We start from the raw sequence: 23164 nt of genomic DNA, 5'->3' as shown, positions 1-23164 counted from the left end.
AATAGGACATCCTAGTTTCTTTTCTTTATTATAAAAATATATACAGTATATACAAAAATATTTCTGTAAAATAAAAAATAAATACAAATACATAAAGGTTTCTCTTTTATAATCCTACACGTACGTTTGGTGCCTATAGAGTGACGGCTGTATTTATCTGTATGTATATATATACTGTATACAGCTGTGACCAAAAGTATTGACACCCCTGCAATTTTGTCAGATAATACTCAGTTTCTTCCTGAAAATTATTGCAAACGCAAATTCTTTGTTATTATCTTCATTTAATTTGTCTTAAATGAAAAAGCACAAAAAGAATTGTCCTAAAGCCAAATTGGATATAATTCCACACCAAACATAAAAAAGAGGGTGGTCAAAAGTATGGGCACTGTTGAAAAATCATGTGATGCTTCTCTAATTTGTGCAGTTAACAGCACCTGTAACTTACCTGTGGCACCTAACAGGTGTTGGCAATAACTAAATCACACTTGCAGCCAGTTGACATGGATTAAAGTTGACTCAACCTCTGTCCTGTGTCCTTGTGTGTACCACCTTGAGCATGGAGAAAAGAAAGAAGACCAAAGAACTGTCTGAGGACTTGAGAAACCAAATTGTGAGGAAGCATGAGCAATCTCAAGGCTACAAGTCCATCTCCAAAGACCTGAATGTTCCTGTGTCTACCGTGCGCAGTGTCATCAAGAAGTTTAAAGCCCATGGCACTGTGTCTAACCTCCCTAGATGTGGACGGAAAAGAAAAATTGACAAGATTGTGCGGATGTTGGATAAAGAACTTTGACTAACATCCAAACAAGTTCAAGCTGCCCTGCAGTCCGAGAGTACAACAGTGTCAACCTGTAATATCCGTCGGCGTCTGAATGAAAAGGGACTGTATGGTAGGAGACCCAGGAAGACCCCACTTCTTACCCCGAGACATAAAAAAGTCAGGCTGGAGTTTGCCAAAACTTACCTGAAAAAGCCTAAAACGTTTTGGAAGAATGTTCTCTGGTCAGATGAGACAAAAGTAGAGCTTTTTGGGCAAAGGCATCAACATAGAGTTTACAGGAGAAAAAAACAGGCATTCAAAGAAAAAAACACGGTCCCTACAGTCAAACATGGCAGAGGTTCCCTGATGTTTTGGGGTTGCTTTGCTGCCTCTGGCACTGGACTGCTTGACCGTGTGCATGGCATTATGAAGTCTGACGACTACCAACAAATTTTGCAGCATAATGTAAGGCCCAGTGTGAGAAAGCTGGGTCTCCCTCAGAGGTCATGGGTCTTCCAGCAGGACAATGACCCAAAACACACTTCAAAAAGTACTAGAAAATGGTTTGAGAGAAAGTACTGGAGACTTCTAAGGTGGCCAGCAATGAGTCCAGACCTGAATTCCATAGAACACCTGTGGAGAGATCTAAAAATGGCAGTTTGGAGAAGGCACCCTTCAAATATCAGGGACCTGGAGCAGTTTGCCAAAGAAGAATGGTCTAAAATTCCAGCAGAGCATTGTAAGAAACTCATTGATGGTTACCGGAAGCGGTTGGCCGCAGTTATTTTGACTAAAGGTTGTGCAACCAAGTATTAGGCTGAGGGTGCCAATACTTTTGTCTGGCCCATTTTTGGAGTTTTGTGTGAAATGATCAATGTTTTGCTTTTTGCTTCATTCTCTTTTGTGTTTTTTCATTTAAGACAAATTAAATGAAGATAATACCAAAGAATTTGTGTTTGCAATCATTTTCAGGAAGAAACTGAGTATTATCTGACAGAATTGCAGGGGTGTCAATACTTTTGGCCACAACTGTATATATATATATATACTGTATATGTTGTGTATTGCAATGTACCTATGTTCATGTGTTGTAAAGATATAGAGATATTGTAGGACTTAGACTAGTAGGAGGAGCACAGTAGAATACAATAGAATAGAGATTAGATAGACCAATAGGATTTTGTCTATATATTTTCTATTTTTTATTTATGTCCTTGTATTTCTTTTTACATGGTTTCAGCAATCCCTGTATTTTTACATCGCTGCCCACTCTGCAGCTCCTACAAGCCACACTCACAGTATAACACACCACGGTGTATTCCCTTTAAATTGTTTAAATCTGTATAAACAAGAGTGATGTAACACTAATTACTCCTAGGGCCTGCTACCAATAAGAAAAAAAAAGGAAAAAAAATAAGGAAAAAAATTGAGAAAGAAATTAGGTGGAACCAGAAAATCGGTCTATCCCCCCCACCCCACCCCTCTTCTAGCTGCAAACAAATCAGTGTTTTCTTCTGCAAATGTTTTCGCAGGTTAAATCTGCTGTCGCCGATTTGTCTGGGTAGAGTTGGATCCAAATGGGAGCAGACCGGTCTGGCGGGGCGCGTTTGTTATGAAAACGTGCGGGTGCCAGATTAAAGGTGATGAAGGAGGCGTGCGCTGTCAGGAGACGAGAGATGCCGCATCGTTTCCGATTAACCGTCGCTACACGAGCAACGAGAGAAAAAACAGTCTGCAGCCTGTGACATAACTTCTCAAGTAACTCCACTGACATCTTGCTGATGTTGAAGAATATTGCAGATCTACAAGGAATGGGACTGATTAAATCTAGACATGTCTCTTATACTTTGCCTTTTTATTGCTGTAGAACACACAACAAACCTACTTGATGCTAAACTCAAGCAGAAAAGATGAGGTCAAGAGTTATTTTTTATAATCAATCATTTTATTAAATAGACAAAATGTATATATATCAACAGGAGCAATGCTAACCAAGCCGGTAAGAGGGGAAAGTTCAGCCTCCTGACGAAGAACGGCGAAACGCGCGCTGAGGAGGCAGGTGGGTGTTAGAGCTTATAAAAAATAACTCTTGAGCTCATCTTTTCTGCTTAAGTTTAGCATGAAGTAGTTTTTTTGTGTGTTCTATTGTGACCTAGAATTAGGTTATTGTTTTCGCCATTAATTGGAAATTCTATGTGTATCTTTTTATTACTGTGTCTACATTTAGGTTAGAGCTGAGTTTTTTTCAAGGGGTTTACTCATTTTTCATGAACTCAATAATAAATCAGCATTCAGAAAGCTCCCCCTAGTGGAGAATTCAGACTCACAAAATGTTATAACTTTAAGGGAGCAATCTGTAAGTTTAATATCGATGAAGCAATCCTTAGAAAAAGTGGTAATTTCAAAAACTAGGAGCCTATCCTTAGGAAAGGTCCTCAATTTTAGATTTGGGGGAGTTTGGCTCCTAGTTATCCCAGTGATCATTTGATTGAAGTTGCTTTGGCATACAGGAAGAGGCACCACTCCATTTCTCCTATCCACCAACTGGTCCTTCTCTAACCCAACGAGATACAATGATGTCATATCGCTGGGTCATTTAGCCCTGGCTCTGATTTCTGTATGCCATCTGAGTATACAGGTAGTTGAGACTTTTTTCTTCTACATCCATGCCCATTCCTCATTCTTTGCTGGCCTGCTGCTTCAAGTCTCCAGTAGTACGAAACTTAGTTCTGCTTCATCCAAAACACCAGTTCTCGACTCTGCCACTAGAACTCCACTGTTTGATATCTGCTACATCTAAACTTCAGTTGAACCACTCCACTGCTCCAGTTCTGCTACGTCTGGTCACTGGAACTACAACTCCGGTGACCCAGTTCTACCATATCATTCAACCACCCCATGTTTGGAAAGCTTTTCCACAGTCCCAAAGTGTAACTTTAACTGTATCTGAATCTTCAAGACCCATGTCTCTCTGTGAAAATGATACAGGTATAGAAATCACTTCCTTCCTTTCTCTGTATGAGATTATGTACTGTAGGTGCATACAGTGGATATAAAAAGTCTACTGAACCATGTTAAAATGCCAGGTTTATATCAAATAAAAAAGTCACACTATGAAGAATAATATAACTTTTTCCACTTTTAACTTCACCGACAATCTGTACAATTAAATTGAAAAATAAACTCAAATCTTTTCATCTGGAAAAAGAAAAATTGAGAACTAAAATAATATGGTTGCATAAAGTTGCACACCCTAAAACTAATACTTTGTTGAAGGCGCCTTTGAATTTACAACAGTATTCTTTCTTTTTTTGATCAGAGTCTATCAGCATGGCACATCTAGAACTGACTATCTTTGCCCACTTTTCATTGCAATACCTCCAAATGTGTCAGATTGCAAGGGCATTTCCTGTGTTCCCCCAGATTTTCAATTAGATTCAGGTCTGGGGTCAAGCTGGGTCATTCCAAAACATTGATGATCTCCTGGAGAAACCATTCTTTTGATGATTTAGAGGTATGCATACTATTGTTGTCGTGCTGAAAGCTGACATTTTTCTTTAGTCTTCAGTGTTTTGAATTCACTCTCTGTTCTGTCTCTGGTTGCTGGTGAGGGTGATGGAGCTGGTTGTATTGATAGAGGAGTCGTGAGTTCTTTTTCCGGGCTCCCTTTGGTGGTTGCAGGAGGTAATGAAGCTGATCTAATTAACAGAGATCTGCCACGTGATAATGAGGACGACGATTGGACATCTGGAGTCTCTGACTGGATTTAAGACAGCCGACTCCCTCTATCCCTGCTGGTGATTTTTCCTGCCTCCTTAGTTCTTAGTTTCCAGTTCAGTCCCTGCATTCTCAAGCTAAGTGTTTTTTGCTATTGTTCACATTTGATTTGGTTTTGTCAATTCAGTTTTGTGTGGTCAGCCAGCCCCGGCTGGGGCTGTGCTGAATTTCAATTCTTATGTTACTGTTTGTGCCGGTTTGCTTTTTGTCCCTTATTAGATTGGCCTCTTTTTGCTCTGTCTTCAGAATATGCCAGAGTGCTGATATATTGGGTGAAGTCTAGTGACTTCAGGGTTTTTTTGCTATCAGAAGTGTTGGACATTTTTGCAGGGTTTTTCGGTGTGATTGCAGACAGTATCAATCCTTTCCTGTCCTTTCTAGTTAGTGTGGGCCCCATCGTTTGCTCAGCCTATTTTCCTACCTGTGTTTGTGTTTTAATCTTGTCTCACCGACAATATATGTTTGGGGGCTATCTATTCCTTTGGGGTCTGCTCTGGGGCAGTTTAGATTTCCCCTTTTCTTGCTTTAGGCTTATTTAGTCCTCCGGCTGTGTCGAGGCATCTAGAATCATCGTAGGTACGCTCCACGGCTACTGCTAGTTGTGTGGATAGGATCAGGGGTCTGCAATCCGCTTAGTTACCAACCTCTCTGGTTTTCTGTGGCTTAGCTTGGTCTTGTTTTCCTCCTTGGTGACCCAATCACAACAGAATCACCAGACTAAACCGCAGATTCTAGGGTACTCAAAAGCAGGAAAGAATTGTAAAAAGAAAAAAAAAGAAAAGAAAGTGTCAGAATTTTTTTTTTTATAAGTATTTTTTCCTCTTTTTCTCTGGGGCCGTGGGAGGATTTCTTCTTTAATGGCGATTAAGCAATTGTCTGATCGTGTTGAGCAGCTTGCTGCTGAAGTGCGGGGAATTTCCACCTATCTCGCTCAATCACATGCTGTTGAACCAAAAATCCCTACTCCTGATGTGTTTTCTGGGGATCGGTCTAAATTTTTGAATTTTAAGAATAATTGTAAATTATTTCTTGCCTTGAAGCCTAACTCATCGCGGGGAGCTCTGTGCAGCAGGTTAAAATTGTCATCTCCTTGCTGCGTGGCGATCCACAGGATTGGGCTTTTTCTCTGACACCTGAAAATCCTATTCTGACTAATGTGGATGCATTTTTTCAAGCCTTGGGGTTGTTGCATGATGAACCTAATGCTATTGATCAAGTTGAAAAAACCCTATTGGTGTTGAATCAGGGTCAGGATTCTGCAGAGTTATACTGTCAAAAATTCCGAAAGTGGGCGGTCCTTACTACATTGAATGATCGTGCCTTGGCAGCTCTCTTTCGGAAGGGTTTATCAGAAACCGTAAAAGATGTTATGGTGGGATTTCCTGTTCCCTCTGGTCTTGATGATTATATGTCATTAGCCATTCAAGTTGATCGGCGTTTACGTGAAAATGAAACTACACGAGAGGCTTTGCCGCCTTTTGAACAAATGTCTGAACCTATGCAATGTGATAGGGTTTTGTCTAGGGCACAACATCAGCAGTTTAGAAGGCACAATAAGCTGTGTTTTTTCTGTGGAGACGCCTCTCATACTTTTTCTGTCTGCCCTAAACGAGAGAAACGTTTTGCACACACATTTGCTGTGGGCAGTGTACAACCTAAGTTCCTTTTGGCAATTACTCTGATCTGCTCCTTATCCACATTTTCCGCCAAGGCTTTTGTAAATTCAGGAGCAGCTTTGAATCTAATGGATTTGGACTTTGCTAAACGTTGTGGTTTTCCCATGATACCTCTGTGGACGCCTATTCCTTTGAGGGGTATTGATGCTACTCCTTTGGAGGAGAATAAACCTCAGTTTTGGACCCAGGTGATAATGCGGGTCGCCCCAGACCACCAAGAAAATTGTAAATTTTTGGTGCTGCACAATTTGCATGATACTATTGTTCTGGGTTTTCCCTGGTTGCAAACTCATAATCCAGTTTTGGATTGGAAATCTGTGTCTGTGGTGAGTAGGGGTTGTCAGTGTGTTCTTAGTGACATTCCTGTTTTCTCCACCTCTCCTCAGTCTCATGATATTCCTGATTATTTGGCTGATTTTTCTGATGTATTTAGTGACAGTAAGTCTGCATCTTTGCCTCCTCATAGGAGTTATAACTGTGCAATTGAGTTGATGCCCGGGTGTAAATTTCCCAAGGGTCGGCTTTTCAACTTATCGGTACCCGAACATGATGCTATGCGATCTTATATCAAGGAGTCGTTAGAGAAGGGTCATATTAGACCATCCTCTTCACCCTTAGGTGCTGGGTTTTTTTTTGTGACCAAGAAAGATGGTTCATTAAGGCCTTGTATTGACTATCGCTCACTTAACAAAATTACGGTTAAATATCAGTACTTGTTACCCCTGATTTCTGATTTATTTTCCAGAGTTAAAAGTGCCTGCTGGTTTACCAAGCTTGACCTCAGGGGGGCGTATAATCTTATTCACATCAAGCACGGGGATGAATGCAAGATGGCGTTTAATACTCCGGAGGGACATTTTGAGTACTTGGTGATACCTTTTGGGCTCACTAATGCCCCTTCTGTCTTCCAATCCTTTATGAATGATATTTTTTGTGACTTTGTGGATAAGTTTTTGATCATCTATCTGGATGATATTTTGTTCTTTTCCAGTGATTGGGATTCTCATGTGGAACATGTCCGGACTGTGTTCCGGATTTTGAGGGAAAATTCCCTGTATGTTAAGGGATCGAAATGCTTCTTTGGTGTACAGAGTATTTCATTTTTGGGATTTATTTTGTCTCTGTCGACTATTGAAATGGACCCGGCCAAGGTACAGGCCATTTATGATTGGGTTCATCCCTCTTCTTTGAAGGCTCTCCAGAAGTTTTTGGGTTTTGCTCATTTTTATCGTAAATTTATAGGTAATTTTTCTGGTATTGCCAAACCACTGACTGATCTGACCAAGAAGGGCGCTGATGTGCTGAATTGGTCTCGAGAGGCTGTCTCGGCATTTCAGGAGCTTAAGCGGAGATTCACTTCTGCTCTGGTTCTATGGCAACCTGATGTCTCACTTCCATTTCAGGTGGAGGTAGATGCTTTTGAGATTGGTGCAGGAGCTGTTTTGTCCCAAAAAGATCCGGTGACTTCTAAAATGAATCCCTGTGCCTTCTTTTCTCGAAAGTTCTCCCCATCTGAATGTAACTATGACGTGGGGAATCGGGAATTGTTGGCCATGAAATGGGCATTTGAAGAGTGGAGACATTGGTTGGAGGGAGCTAGACATCAAGTTATGGTCCTCACCGACCACAAGAATTTGATTTATCTTGAATCGGCCAAACGCTTGAATCCTAGACAGGCTAGGTGGGCCTTGTTTTTCATGTGTTTTAATTTTGTGGTCTCTTTTCTTCCGGGCACTAAGAATGTTAAGGCAGACACCCTTTCTAGGCGTTTCTTTGCTGATTCTCTTATTGTGACCGAGCCTACTACCATCCTAGGTGAGGGGGCAGTTCTTTCTGCCATCTCGCCCGATTTGAGACGCGCCCTGGAGGAAAATTGTATGTTCCTGACCAGTGGAGGAAGAAAGTGATGTCTGAAGTTCATTGCTCCGCATTGGCTGGTCATTCAGGTATTTTTGGTACCATAGATTTGGTGAATCGGTCTTTTTGGTGGCCTGCCTTATCTCATGATGTCAGGAATTTTGTGCAGTCCTGTGGGACTTGTTCTCAGTCTAAACCCTCTTCTCGTTCTAGTGGGTTGTTGATGCCTCTGTCAGTGCCCAAGAGGCCATGGACCCATATCTCAATGGATTTTATTTCTGATCTTCCTGTCTCTCAGAGAATGACTGTTATCTGGGTGATTTGTGATAGATTTTCTAAGATGGTCCATCTTGTACCACTCCCAAAGTTGCCATCTTCTTCAGAGTTGGTGCCCTTATTTTTACAACAGGTGGTTTGGTTGCATGGGATTCCTGAGAACATTGTGTCGGACAGAGGAGTCCAGTTTGTTTCCAGATTCTGGAAAGCTTTTTGTTCTAATCTGGGAATTCAGTTATCTTTCTCCTCTGCGTTTCATCCTCAGACCAATGGGCAGACTGAGAGAACAGACTTTGGATTCCTATTTGAGATGTTTTATATCTGCTTATCAGGATGACTGGGTCTCATTTTTGCCCTTGGCTGAATTCGCGCTAAACAATAGAGCTAGTTCTACCACTTTGATGTCGCCCTTTTTCTGTAACTTTGGGTTTCATCCTCGATTTTCTTCAGGGCAAGTGGAATCTTCAGCCTGCCCATGTGTGGACACTGTGGTAGAGAGAATGCAGCAGAATTGGGACCAAGTGGTGGATAAGTTGTCCTTCTCAGGAAAAGGCCCAGCGGTTTTCCAACCGGCATAGGACCATTGGTCTCCGGTTTAAAGTGGGTGATATGGTTTAGTTGTCGTCAAAGAATTTCTCTATGAAGGTTGCGTCTCCAAAGTTCAAGCCAAGATTTATTGGACCTTATAAGATTTTGGAGATTCTTAATCCTGTTTCTTTTCGATTGGCTCTTCCAGTTATGTTTAAGATCCATAACGTGTTTCATAAATCTCTGTTGAAGAGGTTTGTTGAGCCAGTAGTTCCTATGGCGGCACCTCCTGACCCTATATTGGTTAAAGGCAATGTGGAATTTGAGGTAGAGAAAATATTGGATTCTCGTTTGGCTAAACGGAGACTCCAGTACTTTGTCAAATGGAAGGGTTATGGCCAGGAGGATAATTCTTGGGTCTCTGCTTTTGACATTCATGCCGATAGATTAGTTCGTGCTTTTCACCGGGCCCATCCTGATCGGCCTGGTGGCTTGGGTGAGGGTTCGGTGACCCCTCGTCAAGGGGGGGTACTGTTGTGAATTCGCTTTCTGGTCTGCCTCTGGTTGCTGGTGAGGGTGGTGGAGCTGGTTGTATTGACAGAGGAGTCGTGAGTTCTCTTTCTGGGCTCCCTCTGGTGGTTCCAGGAGGTAATGAAGCTGATCTAATTAACAGACATCTGCCACGTGATAATCAGGACGACGATTGGACATCTGGAGTCTCTGACTGGATTTAAGACAGCCGACTCCCTCTATCCCTGCTGGTGATTTTTCCTGCCTCCTTAGGTCTTAGTTTCCAGTTCAGTCCCTGCATTCTCAAGCTAAGTGTTCTTTGCTATTGTTCACATTTGATTTGGTTTTGTCTATTTAGTTTTGTGTGATCAGCCAGCCCCGGCTGGGGCTGTGCTGAATTTCCATTCTTATGTTACTGTTTGTGCCGGTTTGCTTTTTGTCCCTTATTAGATTGGCCTCTTTTTGCTCTGTCTTCAGAATATGCCAGAGTGCTGATATAGTGGGTGAAGTCTAGTGATTTCAGGGTTTTTTTTTGCTATCAGAAGTGTTGGACATTTTTGCAGGGTTTTTTGGTGTGATTGCAGACAGTATCTTTCCTTTCCTGTCCTTTCTAGTTAGAGTGGGCCCCATCATTTTCTCAGCCTATTTTCCTACCTGTGTTTGTGTTTTAATCTTGTCTCACCGACAATATATGTTTGGGGGCTATCTATTCCTTTGGGGTCTGCTCTGGGGCAGTTTAGATTTCCCCTTTCCTTGCTTTAGGCTTATTTAGTCCTCCGGCTGTGTCGAGGCATCTAGAATCATCATAGGTACGCTCCACGGCTACTGCTAGTTGTGTGGATAGGATCAGGGGTCTGCAATCTGCTTAGTTACCAACCTCTCTGGTTTTCTGTGGTTTAGCTAGGTCTTGTTTTCCTCCTCGGTGACCCAATCACAACACTTCAGCTTCTTAGCAAATTCCTGAAAGGTGTTCATAATTCTGTCCACCTTGACTAAAGCCCCAGTTCCAGCTTCTGAAAAACAGCCCCAAAGCATGATACCTCCACCATGATTCACTGTGAGTATGGTGTTCTTTTGGTGATGTGCACCAATTTTGCATCAAACATACCTATTGAAATAATGGAAAAAAAGGGCAACCTTGGTCTCATCAGACCATTACATGTTTTTCTACATGCTTTTTGCCAGACTTGTTGTCAGTTTTGGCAAAACATATCCAAACTTGGATGTTTTTCATTGTAAGAAAAGGTTTCCATCTTGCCGCTATAACCAACAGGTCTGATATATGAAGAATATGGGGGATTTTTGTCACAATAAATAATGCTGCAGGTCTCTTGGCAGCTTCCTGGACAAATTTTCTTCTTTTCAGTGACATTTTGAGGTAATGCCACTGCTTTGCCAAATTTAAGCTATACTTAGATGACCATTTTCACAATGATCCATGGTATATCTAATGCCTTGGAAAAATTTTGGTATGCTTCTCCTGAATCATATTTTTTAAAAATGAGATCCCTTTGCTTTGTTGTAAGTTGTTTACCATGACTTTTGTTGTAAAATGCAATTAAGAAAATGTCTGGAAAATCCTGCTAGAACATAATCACTGTAAATAACGTAAGCCGTGTACTGACTACTATTTAGCTTGAGCTTAAGCATCATTGGCTAATTCAAAAGATAACAGCATTCCCAATTATAGGAGAGTGTTCACACCAATACAACCATATTATTTTAGCTTTCTTATTCTTATCCCCTCTCAAAATGATTTCAGTTTGCCTCTTAATGAATTTGTTCGGTTTATAGAGGATAATAAAGGGAATATGTCAGGTCGGATAATGCTATTAACCTGCAGATATAGGGTTAATCTGCAGGATAATAGTGTTAGAAAGGTTTACTGGAAGTGCTTCAGCTGAGAGACAATTAACTAAATTGCTACCGGGAGCTGCCGGTAATGAGGGTATGGCTACAGTCATCACTCACTGTACTGTGAGCGGCGGCTGTAAGCATGCACTTATGTACTTTGATTAACAGTGGGCTCTGCATTAATGCTGTCAGTCAAAATGCATCTCTTTGTGCTATGCCAAAAATCTAACTCCAGTCAGTGACTGGAGTGAGATTCCAGGAATGGCAAATGTCAAAGCTTGTCATGAATAAGACGAGCTGTGGCGTCATGCCATCTTTGACAGAACTGGGAGAAACTGGCACTAATATGGCAAAACTCCATGTTGCACAAAAATCTGGCCACTTTTCAAAGAAACTGACTCCAATTCTGATGAAATTGCTTTAATGAATTGGGGCCATTGTCTTTCCCTAAAAATGTCTTTCACAGAATCAGTGTCTCTCTTCAGTGTTCCTCTGGGTTTATGCTTTGCTGAAGCCTCTCCGATTCATTCACGGTTACTGGACAACATGTAACTTTTTTTTTTCCAGAAAATCACCCACGAAACCCCTATCATTTTGAGGTTTCTCCAGAAATCTGCTTCTTAAAACTAAACTGCAAATATCCTTTTAAATAGCCAAATCTAATAAAGATAATGGGTCCGGTGTAATTACTGCCTCTTAATTCTATGACAATTACAAGTGGTTGCTGAATATTCTGTTTTAACTTCTCGGCCAAATGTTATCAATTACTAAGTCCTTTTTAATTGCCTAATCAGATCCAGCTTATTAACATTTTCATTTAATTACCTGAAGATATTTTTGTATGGTCACCGATTGCATGCTAAATTGGTTGATTTATGGGTTTGTCAGATTGCAGTGGTCAAATACTTGGATACGTTTCAAGCATAATATTATGGTAAAAGACATCATTCTCCAAGTGTCTCAGGATACGATACATTGAAACACTATCACACCGAAAACTCATTTCTTCGACACAAGGTTAAGCTGCTGTCCTCGAATCTAGTCATTTTTACAACTGCCTGCTGCCATTTGGTGCTTCTTGTTGCGTCACATTTAGGAGATACTTTCCCCTATTTTCTAATGGAAGGGGACAAACTAGCGTGTTGGCAGTACAAGAAGTTGGGCCCCCTTTGACACTAATACCATGCTCTTCTTTGAAGACTCTCCCTTACAGATGAACAAATCAATTCACTGTGAATTCAACTAGTGTTGAATTTTCAAAATTTGCTTCTCCTGGCCAATTCAAACAATTTTTTATTAGATTTCTGGAAATTGCGAAAAAAAAAAGTCTACCGCCTTTTTAACATAAAGCAGAATATTGCATCAGCCAGATAAGGCTCACCTGAGCTCAGGCTTGATAACATGGACCTCCCCATAATGCTCTGCAGCTACCACATCACAAACTAATTATGAGTGACTATCAGAATCTATATAAAATCCAAGGCAAGGAATGAGGCAGCTAAATTAAAGTGAATCTGGATAGTGAGATGACTTCAGACCTCCGGAACAGATTATGTCACAACTGCTGTTGGTGATTGAGGCTCAACAGCACCTGAAAGCTTTTGTAATGGTCCCATGTGTGGGGAATGCCTTATATTGGAATTCTTTTCCACTTTGTCAACTGCCTTCCAGTAGAAAATTAAGCCTTGGACACTCAGTTTATAAAAAAAACTATAAACTATGGATCAATATGTGAAGCAACATCACCTGCTTATTTGGAAAAAGTAGGCTAGCAAGCAATGTGTGCAAGTCTCTAGTTGTCCTCCCACTACTTCTCCTAGTTATCCATTGTGTACAAGCTCAAATGCCTCATGGTTAAGTTGCTGATGGTTCAGTGCCTGCCACCTCTTAGTAGACTCTACTGTCTTTCGAGAAATGATGGCATGCACTCATCCTGGCTGAAAGATACCCAGCCAGCAGATAGGACTATCTCCTCTGTGTTCTAATGTACAGGAAAACATGGACAACTCACTCTCTCAACTTGACATTGAGCTCAAAAGTGCACCATAAAGACAAGGAACAGCAACTATTAACTGGGATAGAATATGGACTACTGAGTTAATGTTTTGAGCTTCAGTGATGCATCATTACTACCAGGACAGGTTGTAAAGACTCCATGGTTGGGCACTATGTCAGGTTATACTGCCTGTAAGCAGTTATCCATCTCCTCCAACACCACTACAACAATGAAAATTAACCTATCTCAAAAAGTAATAGGGTACAGTGTTGCATTCCGTCTCCAGTTTCAGTATTTTAATTCTTGGAAGGTTAAGCACTGTCAAGCTGTTTTACAGCTTGTGAGCATGGGCAACAAAAGCTACAAAGAAGACATGACATTCTTCAACCGGGCTCAGCCTCAACTGCTGATATTAGATACAGATGTTGGATAAGTTACACCACTGGTAGCTGCTGCTTACGGAATAGGCTCAGTTCTTGAGTTTGCTCAGTACACTCTGACCCACTGCCTGATGAATTTATTTGTCATGGGGAGTTAAGCAGGTTTTTGGTTAACATCTTTTACCATACTGTGTACCCATAGCCGTGTGTGTTGTGTTCACTTTAACATTTAAAAAGCTGTGTTTCCATTAATGAGCTTGAAATAGGTTCAATACAGTCCAAGGAGACCTCAGAGTGCTACACACAGCTTTTCTGGGTAATTGGATGTCTTGCATTGCTTCCAATTCATTGGGAAAAAATTTGATGAAGCTGGCAAACTTAAATAAAGTTTACTCATTTCTATGCTCCATATATTTTGAATTTGTTTGTGAGAGATTGTGACCATGTAGCCAACAGAAGATGTAGTATATCAGACATTAATGTTGTGGAAATTTGGCTCATAATGGGCATTCCAATATCAGACATGGGGTTGACATCAGGACTTTGTGAAGTCACTTGAGTTCCTCCAAACCAAATTAATTTTCCCATGTGTTCATGGAGCTCACTTGGTATCAAATTGTACAGTCATGGTAGGACAGGAAGGACCTTCCCCAAACTGTTGTCCCAAGATTGGAGAAAAGAATTTGATGAAATGTATTTTTATGCCATAGCATTATCAATCCCATTAAATGAAATAAGGGACCAAACTTGATAAAACAGCCTTAAACACTACTTCTACTACATCAAAATAGTCACCAGTCACCACACATTTCAGAAGGTAGCTCTGTCCACCAGCTCGAGATTATTATTATTATTATTATTTATATAACGCCATTAATTCCATGGTGCTGTACATGAGAAGCGGGGTTACATACAAAGTTATAAATATCGTTAACAGTAAACAAATTTACAATGACAGATTGGTACAGAGGGGAGAGGACCCTGTCCTTGCGGACTTACATTCTATGGGATAGTGGGGAAGAGACAGAAGGTCGGGGGTGCAGCAGCTCTGGTGGTTTTGAGGCGGAGGCTCGGGCGGTGGTGAGGCGGCAGCATGGTTATTGCAGGCTGTAAGCTTTCCTGAAAAGATGGGTTTTCAGGTTCCGTTTGAAGGATCCGAGGGTGGTGGATGATCGGACATATTGAGACATGTAAGTCCAGAGGATAGGGGATATTCGGGAGAAATCTTGGAGGCGGTTGTGTGAGGAACGAATAAGTGTGGTGGAGAGTAGGAGGTCTTGGGAGGATCGAAGATTACGTGAGGGAAGATATTGGGAGATTAGTTGAGAGATATAGGGAAGGGATAGGTTGTGGACGGATTTGTAGGTCAGTGTTAGTAGTTTGAACAGGATTTGTTGGTGAATTGGGTGCCAGTGGAGGGATTTGCAGAGGGAAGAGACAGGGGAGTAGTGAGGAGGGAGGTGGATTAGTCGGGCAGCAGAGTTGAGAACAGACTGGAGTGGTGCAAGAGAGTTAGCAGGGGAGAGTTAGCAGGGAGGCCATAGAGGAGAATGTTGCAGTAGTCAAGGCGGGAGATAATGAGGGAATATACAAGAGTTTTAGTAGATTGAGGGCTGAGATTCATCCTATGGTGCCATACAATGCTCCAGACAATGGCATATAACAATCTTTGACTTTTGGCATGCATCTTAGACGTTGAAACTGATGTCATGAAGCCAACTCACATTTAATGTGCTGACCTCACTACCAAATTAAGTTTTGACGTTTTGAGCTTTGTAGTAAGTTATACAACAGAGGACAGGCAATTTTTATTCATTCGACAATCGACAGCCTTTCTCTAAGTCCACATTGTCTCCTGCTTTGTGGCTTTAAAATGGCATTACTCGTAAATGCTTCCTCTTCACTTTAATAGATAATCCTTAAAGTGTTTAAGGCCCTAAATTAAATATTACTATCCAATCTGATCATTGGGGTCTGACTGCTTGGATCTCCAAGAACTATACTGTCCCTTCTTGAATGGAGATAAGGAGCACATGGTTAACCTTCGCATCATTCATTCTATGGGACTGATGAAGAAAGTTGAGTGCTGTGCCTTGTTTCCCTCCTGCAGCCCCATAGAAAATGAGTGTAGCAGCAACTGAGCTTGTGTACCTCCGCTACATTTAGGATGGGCTCTCAGACCCTCTTGTTTGGATTCTGGAGCCCTGATCTCAGGATTGATGAGCGCCCCACCAGTAAGAACGCCGGAGATCAAAATATTGTTACCCAAAATGGTATTATGTTAGCTCACACCACAAAAAGCAAACCATCTCACAGCTCCATCGACAGAACAAATATAAAAAAGTTATGGGACCCAAACAATGATGACAAAAATCTAAAGTTTAAGTTTTTAAAGCCCAAAAACAAAGAAATCTGTATAAATGTATTACTTCCATAATGGCTCTGACCTGCAGAATAAAGTTACTGTGCATTGAATGAATCAAAAGCTGAAAAATAATGGTGGAACTCCATTTTTTCTCGTTTTTCAGTAAAATTATAAGGTAAAGTGACTGGTGTCCATCAAACCAACAACCTACGTCTGCAAAAAATAAAATCCCTTATAAGTTTATGTTGAAGGAAAGCTAAAAACATTTTGGTATTGAATAGGGTTGAACGGACCTGTGGATGTTCAAGTTATTTGGGTTCGACAGAACTTTTGACCAAAGTTCGGTTTGGGTAGCAGAACTCTACTCGAACTTGAACCCGAACCCCAACTCAATAGAAGTCAATGGGGACTCCTCTCTCAGTAGGTGTCTGGTACGAACCCTGAATTTTACAGTCATCTCTAGTCTTCAAAGATAAGGAGGAAAAAACAAAAGCAAAAAACCTTAAAGGGAATCTGTCACCCCATTTAGACCTATCAAATGCCGGCACCGCCATCAGGGACTTATCTACAGCATTCTGTAATGCTGTAGATAAGCCCCGATGTAACCTGAATGATAAGAAAGACAAGTTAGATTATACTCACCGGGGGGGCGGGGAGGTGGGTGTCGCGTTCCGGTCCGGCGCCTCCCATATTCATATGATGCCGTCCTCCTTCTTACTTCTGCCGTGGCGCCTGCGGGCAGAGTAAAGTACTGCAGTGCGCAGGCGCCACGGCATAAGTAAGAAGGAGGACTGCATCGTATGTGCCATACCGCAACACCCATCAGACCAGACCGGACCCCCGGGTGAGTATAATCTGACTTGTTTTTCTTATCTTTCAGGTTACATCGGGGGCTTATCTACAGCATTACAGAATGCTGTAGATAAGTCCCTGATTGCGGTGCCGGCAGCTGATAGGGCTAAAATGGGGTGACAGATTCCCTTTAAATTAGCCACTTTAAGGTGTTACCAGATCAGCCATTATACCGTACACCTATATGGAATAGGTAATAACATCTAAATGAGAAATACAACATTTTCTAAATATGAAATTTTAATTTTACTCTTCCAATTTGTATTAAATCGCTGCACATTATTATTCCTATCCCTCCACATTCCGAATATTTCAGGGCATGCTTTTGCTGTTTCAGACCCGATAACACCGTATGTTTTATGCTGCACACCGTGAATACAGTCGTCCACTTTTCATGGTTTGGGTCATTTCAATGTGTGAATATTAAGGTTGGCAGGTGTGCAATATTAAACTCGCAAGGTGGGAAAAGGCCAAACATTAGTGCCAAAAAGTAGAACAATCTCATTTTTGAAACTCACAAAGAACGGAGCCCGAAAATGTTCAATCTGGAAATTTAATGTGAAGGTTTTTTACATCGAGCTAAAAATGAGACGTGCACTTTACATGTTCCATATTCTATGCTTAATTATGTTATAATATGTGTAAATAATGTATATATAAAATATATACTGATTTAGGTTACGAGCCCCAATGGGTACAGTGATGATGGGTTTGTAAAGCGCTGAGGAATTTAATGGTGTTATATAAGTGAGACAAATTTATAAATATATATATATATATATATATATATATATATTGTATAAAAATGAGTGTATGTATGTATCTGTTAATGTGTGTGTATCAAGCCACGCCCACTGCACATATGTGTGTATCAAGCCACGCCCACTCCACATAGCCCTGCCCACTTGCATAGACACTCACTCCACATGCAAAGCTCCGTATAATAAATATCTAATCTAATATATGTAATAAATATCTAATATACATTGTGACGTAGCGATCACTAGCGGGTTGGGGTGTACTTGCTTGGCAGCGATATAACATAAAGGAAGACTCAATTATTCCATAAAAGTTCACCTGGCTTTATTGCTCCATATCCCAGCAGCACAAACACAGAGTAAGTCAGCCTTTAGATCCAGCAAAACAAAATAACAATGTCCATAAACAGGGCTTTGATCCCTCAGACCTGTGGGGACACAGACTGTGCCATATCCAGCACGCAGGCTCTATAGCTTAAACAGTCTTTTACTGAACCCGGTCAGCACAACACAGACTCCTGTCCGTTACCTGTTGGCGTTGGCCACAAAGGTTCCCGGATGCCTCTTGTCCTCAGAGGTATTTAATAAACACAGTCTCTTTCTGACCCCGGTCAGCACAACACAGACTTCTGTCCGTTACCTGTTGGCGTTGGCTACACAGGTTCCCAGATACCTCTTATCCTCAGAGGTATCCCACAATGTCTCTCAGTCAGTATCACTCACAGTTTCAATCCGTTCCACTCCGGACGTGTCTCACAGGCCTCCTTCCTCTGGCTCAGCCTAGCCAGCACTGCAACAGGTGCTCAAACACAAAGGCTCCATTAGGTAGCCTTAACCACACCTACAGCTGAGGTAACATCACATGCACTGGTCAGGTGATTATGACATCACCACAGGTCCTTAAACATACACAACCACATACAGGCTTCATCTTCGGTATTCAGACACACACCCCTTGGGTGGGTATGTAGGTGACTGGACCCACCCATCTCTCCAAGTCACCTGGAAGCCTCCCAATGTATAGCAAAAGCCCTCAGCAGTAGGTCTGCTGAGCAAAACACGCCCAGGTTTCCATCACAGGGCCACCCACCTCTGCGATACATACCGCCCATCAATCACACGACCAATCACCATGCCACAACATATATATACTGTATATATACACTGCTCAAAAAAATAAGGGGAACACTTAAATAACAGAATATCACTCCAAGTAAATCAAACTTCCGTGAAATCAAACTGTCCACTTAGGAAGCAACAATTTCACATGCTGTTGTGCAAATGGAATAGACAGCAGATGGAAATTATTGGCAATTATCAAGACACCCTCAATAAAGGAGTGTTTCTGCAGGTGGGGACCACAGACCTCATCTAAGTACCAATGCTTTCTGGCTGATGTACGGTCACTTTTGAATGTTGGTTGTGCTTTCACACTCGTGGTAGTATGAGACGGACTCTACAACCCACACAAGTGGCTCAGGTAGTGCAGCTCATCCAGGATGGCACATCAATGCGAGCTGTGGCAAGAAGGTTTGCTGTGTCTGTCAGTGTAGTGTCAAGAGCCTGGAGGCACTACCAGGAGACAGGCCAGTACACCAGGAGATGTGGAGGGGGCCGTAGGAGGGCAACAACTCAGCAGCAGGACTGCTACCTCAGCCTTTCTGCAAGGAGGAACAGGAGGAGCACTGCCAGAGTCCTGCAAAACGGCCTCCAGCAGGCCACAAATGTGCATTTGTCTGCACAAACGGTTAGAAACAGACGCAATGAGGATGGTCTGAGTGCCCAACGTCCACAGATGGGGGTTGTGCTCACAACCCAACACCGTATCCAGGTGTTAGAATTGCCAATTCAAAATCCAGACCTGAATCCAATGGAGAATATGTGGAAAGTGCTGAAAACTGCTGCTCACAAACGATCTCCAGCAAACCTCACTGAGCTGTTTGCCAAGGAAGAATGGGCAAGAATTTCAGTCTCTCGATGTACAAAATTGATAGACATACCTCAAGCGACTTGCAGCTGTAATCGCAGCAAAAGGTGGCGCAGCAAAGTATTAAGTTAAAGGGGCCGAATTAGGCTACTTTCACACATCAGGTTTTCGGCGTCAGGCGCGATCCGGCGTCGTGCCGGAACGCCGGATCCGGCAAATGTTTCGTAAAACCGGATGTGACGGATCCGGTTTTCTGGCGGATCCGTCTTTTTCTGGACAGACAAAACCGGATCCGTCTCATCCGGTTCATCCGTTTTTCTATCCGTTTTTCGACGGATTACGCCGGATCCGGTTTTTAAAATTGACCCTTGTGGCCTTCCGAACGGGATTGGCTACTGGAAAACTATATATAGCATGTTCCTACAGCCCTTCTTTGACAGGTTGTAGAGGAGAAAGTGTAGGTTGGAGAGAAGAGCAAGTTACTGGCGAAGATGGATGTTGTCATTGGAAATATTTTGAAGAATTTGGCGGATTTTACAGCGGAGGCAAATCGTTTGAGGGTGATTGTTCTGGAGAAGGAGAGAGCGAGACAGCAGCGCATCAGGCATCGTAGATGACGTTTGTGGATCCACCCCATCACAGCCAAGAGAATGACGCGTGGGGTCTATTCTACACTATGCATGGACCTTCGACGAAACCCGGATAAATTTTTTGGATACGTTAGGATGAAAATGGAGAATTTTGATTACTTGGTGGAGCGCATTGCACACCTCATAAGAAAAGCGGACACCTATTGCCGCTTCTCTGTTTCACCCGCAGAGCGTCTGATGGTGACTTTAAGGTAAGCCACATTTATTGGATATGATCGCATCAGAGCACACTTTCACTGCAATCTTGTTGGTGGTAATTTGTATCTCCAAGTGCTATAGGTCAGTTTTGGTATGTAATGCTGTGATTTAAAACTAATTTATTGTTTTTTAATTCCCCACAGATTTCTTGCAACTGGAGAATCCCTTTCGTCACTGCATTTCCAGTACAGACTCGGGATTTCCACCATATCTGGAATTGTGAAGTACACATGCCGTGCACTGTGGGACTCCTTAGCTGAAGAGTTTTTACCAGAGCCCACAACAGAGAGGTGGATTGAAATTGCTGACAAGTTTCAACAGATATGTAAGTTTCCAAACTGCTTGGGCGCTGTGGACGGGAAACATATCCGCATTGTAAAGCCAGCTGGATCGGGATCGGAATATTTCAATTACAAGAAATATTTTTCAATTGTCCTCATGGCCATCGCTGACGCGGAATACAAATTTATTGCGGTTGATATTGGGGCCTATGGCCGCTCCAATGACTCTCAAGTTTTCAAACTGTCTGCCATGGGGCGTAAACTGTATGGAAACACCTTCCAGTTCCCACCACCTAGACCGCTGCCGCAAACATCTGGTCCACCTATGCCATTTGTCTGTGTAGGGGATGAAGCCTTCCAGCTGTCAGAACACCTTTTGAAACCGTACTCTAGCAGAGGATTGACAAGACCAAAACGCATTTTTAATTACCGCCTCACAAGAGCAAGAAGAATGGTTGAATGTACCTTTGGTATTCTGACAGCCAAATGGCGGGTCCTATTGACTGCGATCAACCTCAAGACAGAAACTGTGGACGAGGTGATCAAAGCGTGCGTGGTACTCCACAATTTTGTTATCTGCAAGGAACCCATTTCCATTGAGGACACCTCTGAAGAAACCACCTTGCAAGATTACCATGACATTACCACTAGAAGTTCTGTGACGGTTTCAGTAATGAGGGACAATTTTGCACTATACTTTATGTCACCTCAAGGCAGAGTACACTGGCAGGATGACAGAGTGTGAAAGATTTGTGCCCTAACCAAACTTGTGTACCTTCTGTACCAACAGTATATACCTTTGCCAACCAAAGTTGGCTATCTTGTCATGGTCTCTATTTTTAGCTTTAGGCCACAGGTGTGTACCTGGTTGTGTTTTATGCAAAGTATTTCACCTTTTAACAAAAGTTGTGTACATTGTTAGGAAATCACCAACAATAAACACAACTTTTTAGGTGAAATACTTTGCTTCAAACACAACCAGGAACACAACTGTGGCAAAAAGCTAAAATTTACCCACAGTTATATACCTAGTTTTGAATACCATTTCACCTTTTAAATACCCTGTATTTAACCTTTTTCGCCGCAGAAAGAAATGACAGACAACCAGTGTAAAATAATTTAACTTTTATTGAAAAATGTTTTTTTTAGTAAACTTTTTTAAAATTTTAATAAATTTGTTTAATAAAACTTTGAAACTATAAAACTGAAACCATAAAACTGGTCATTTTTATTTAAATACACACATTATAATTCTGTGTAGTGTGGGGTGGAAATACTGCTGTAGGGGCTGCGGGACACTTCGACACTGGGAGTGTGGAGAGAGGACTGGGATCGTGGTGGGGAAGGAACAGTTAGAGGTGAAGGTGTGGAAAAAACTACAGAATGGGTGGACATGTGGGAAGCAGAAGAGGTGGTGGGTGGTGGAGTGGAGGGTTGGGCAAGGACTGTAGGAGCAGATGATGTTGATGGCAAGTTGTATGGGGAAGGAGTTTGGTACGGGGCAGGTTGCTGGAAGTGGGGAGATGTCTGGTACGGGGCAGGTTGCTGGAGGTGGGGAGATGTCTGGTACGGGGCAGGTTGCTGGAAGTGGGGAGATGTCTGGTACGGGGCAGGTTGCTGGAAGTGGGGAGATGTCTGGTACTGGGGAGGTTGCTGGTACTGGGGAGTTTGCAGGTACTGTGGAGGTTGCTGGTACTGGGGAGGTTGCTGGTGCTGGGGAGGTTGCTGGTGCTGGGGAGGTGGATGGTGCTGGGGAGGTGGATGGTGCTGGGGAGGTGGATGGTGCTGGGGAGGTGGATGTTGCTGGGGAGGTGGATGGTATGTAATAGGAGGGGGAGGATGGAAAGTGGCTGGAGGTGGATGGTATGTAATAGGAGGGGGAGGATGGAAAGTGGCTGGAGGGGGTGTAGATGTAATAGGAGGGGGAGGATGGAAAGTGGCTGGAGGGGGTGCAGGTGGAGGAACTACTGTGGTGGGAGGAGGAGGAGGTTGGGAGGTAACTTGCTGGAGAGCAGCGTGGCATGAATGCATTACATGCATCTGCTGGGCAGGAGAGAGCGTTTCCATGCGCTCCACAACAGACCTGAAAAAGGTGTGGTTTGGCGAAGATCTTGCTTCTGAATGCATGGTTTGCAGAAGTGTCTTCACCTCCAGAATGCTGGAGTTGATCTGCTGATAGCCTGCGGAGATTTGCTCTGACAAGACTTTTAGACAGTTCTGGAAAGATGCATTCAGATGCAAGAACTCTGGCGCATAAGTCTTTTCCTGACCCCTCTGCCGCTGCCGCCCAGTACCCGCAGGTGTACTAGAGGTGGCAGGGGCAGAAGGGTGGGGTAAAGGGAAAGCGATCTCCTCACCAGCAGCTTCATGTAATGTAGGCGGCCACGATGCTCCTGTGCTGGTGGATGGGACAGATGGGTCGAATGTGTGGGAAGGCTGGGAAGGTGCAGATGTACCGGGGCGGTCGAAGTGTCCCTCGGTGCCGGTCTCCTCAGGGATCGCCTCAGAAGGGTCCA

This window comes from Dendrobates tinctorius, unplaced genomic scaffold (assembly GCF_039654945.1).
Source record: "Dendrobates tinctorius isolate UK_male_01 unplaced genomic scaffold, ASM3965494v1 ptg000014l, whole genome shotgun sequence".
Classification (NCBI taxonomy): Eukaryota; Metazoa; Chordata; class Amphibia; order Anura; family Dendrobatidae; genus Dendrobates; species Dendrobates tinctorius.
The sequence above is the reverse complement of the archived record's forward strand: the minus strand, read 5'-3'. Positions refer to the sequence as shown.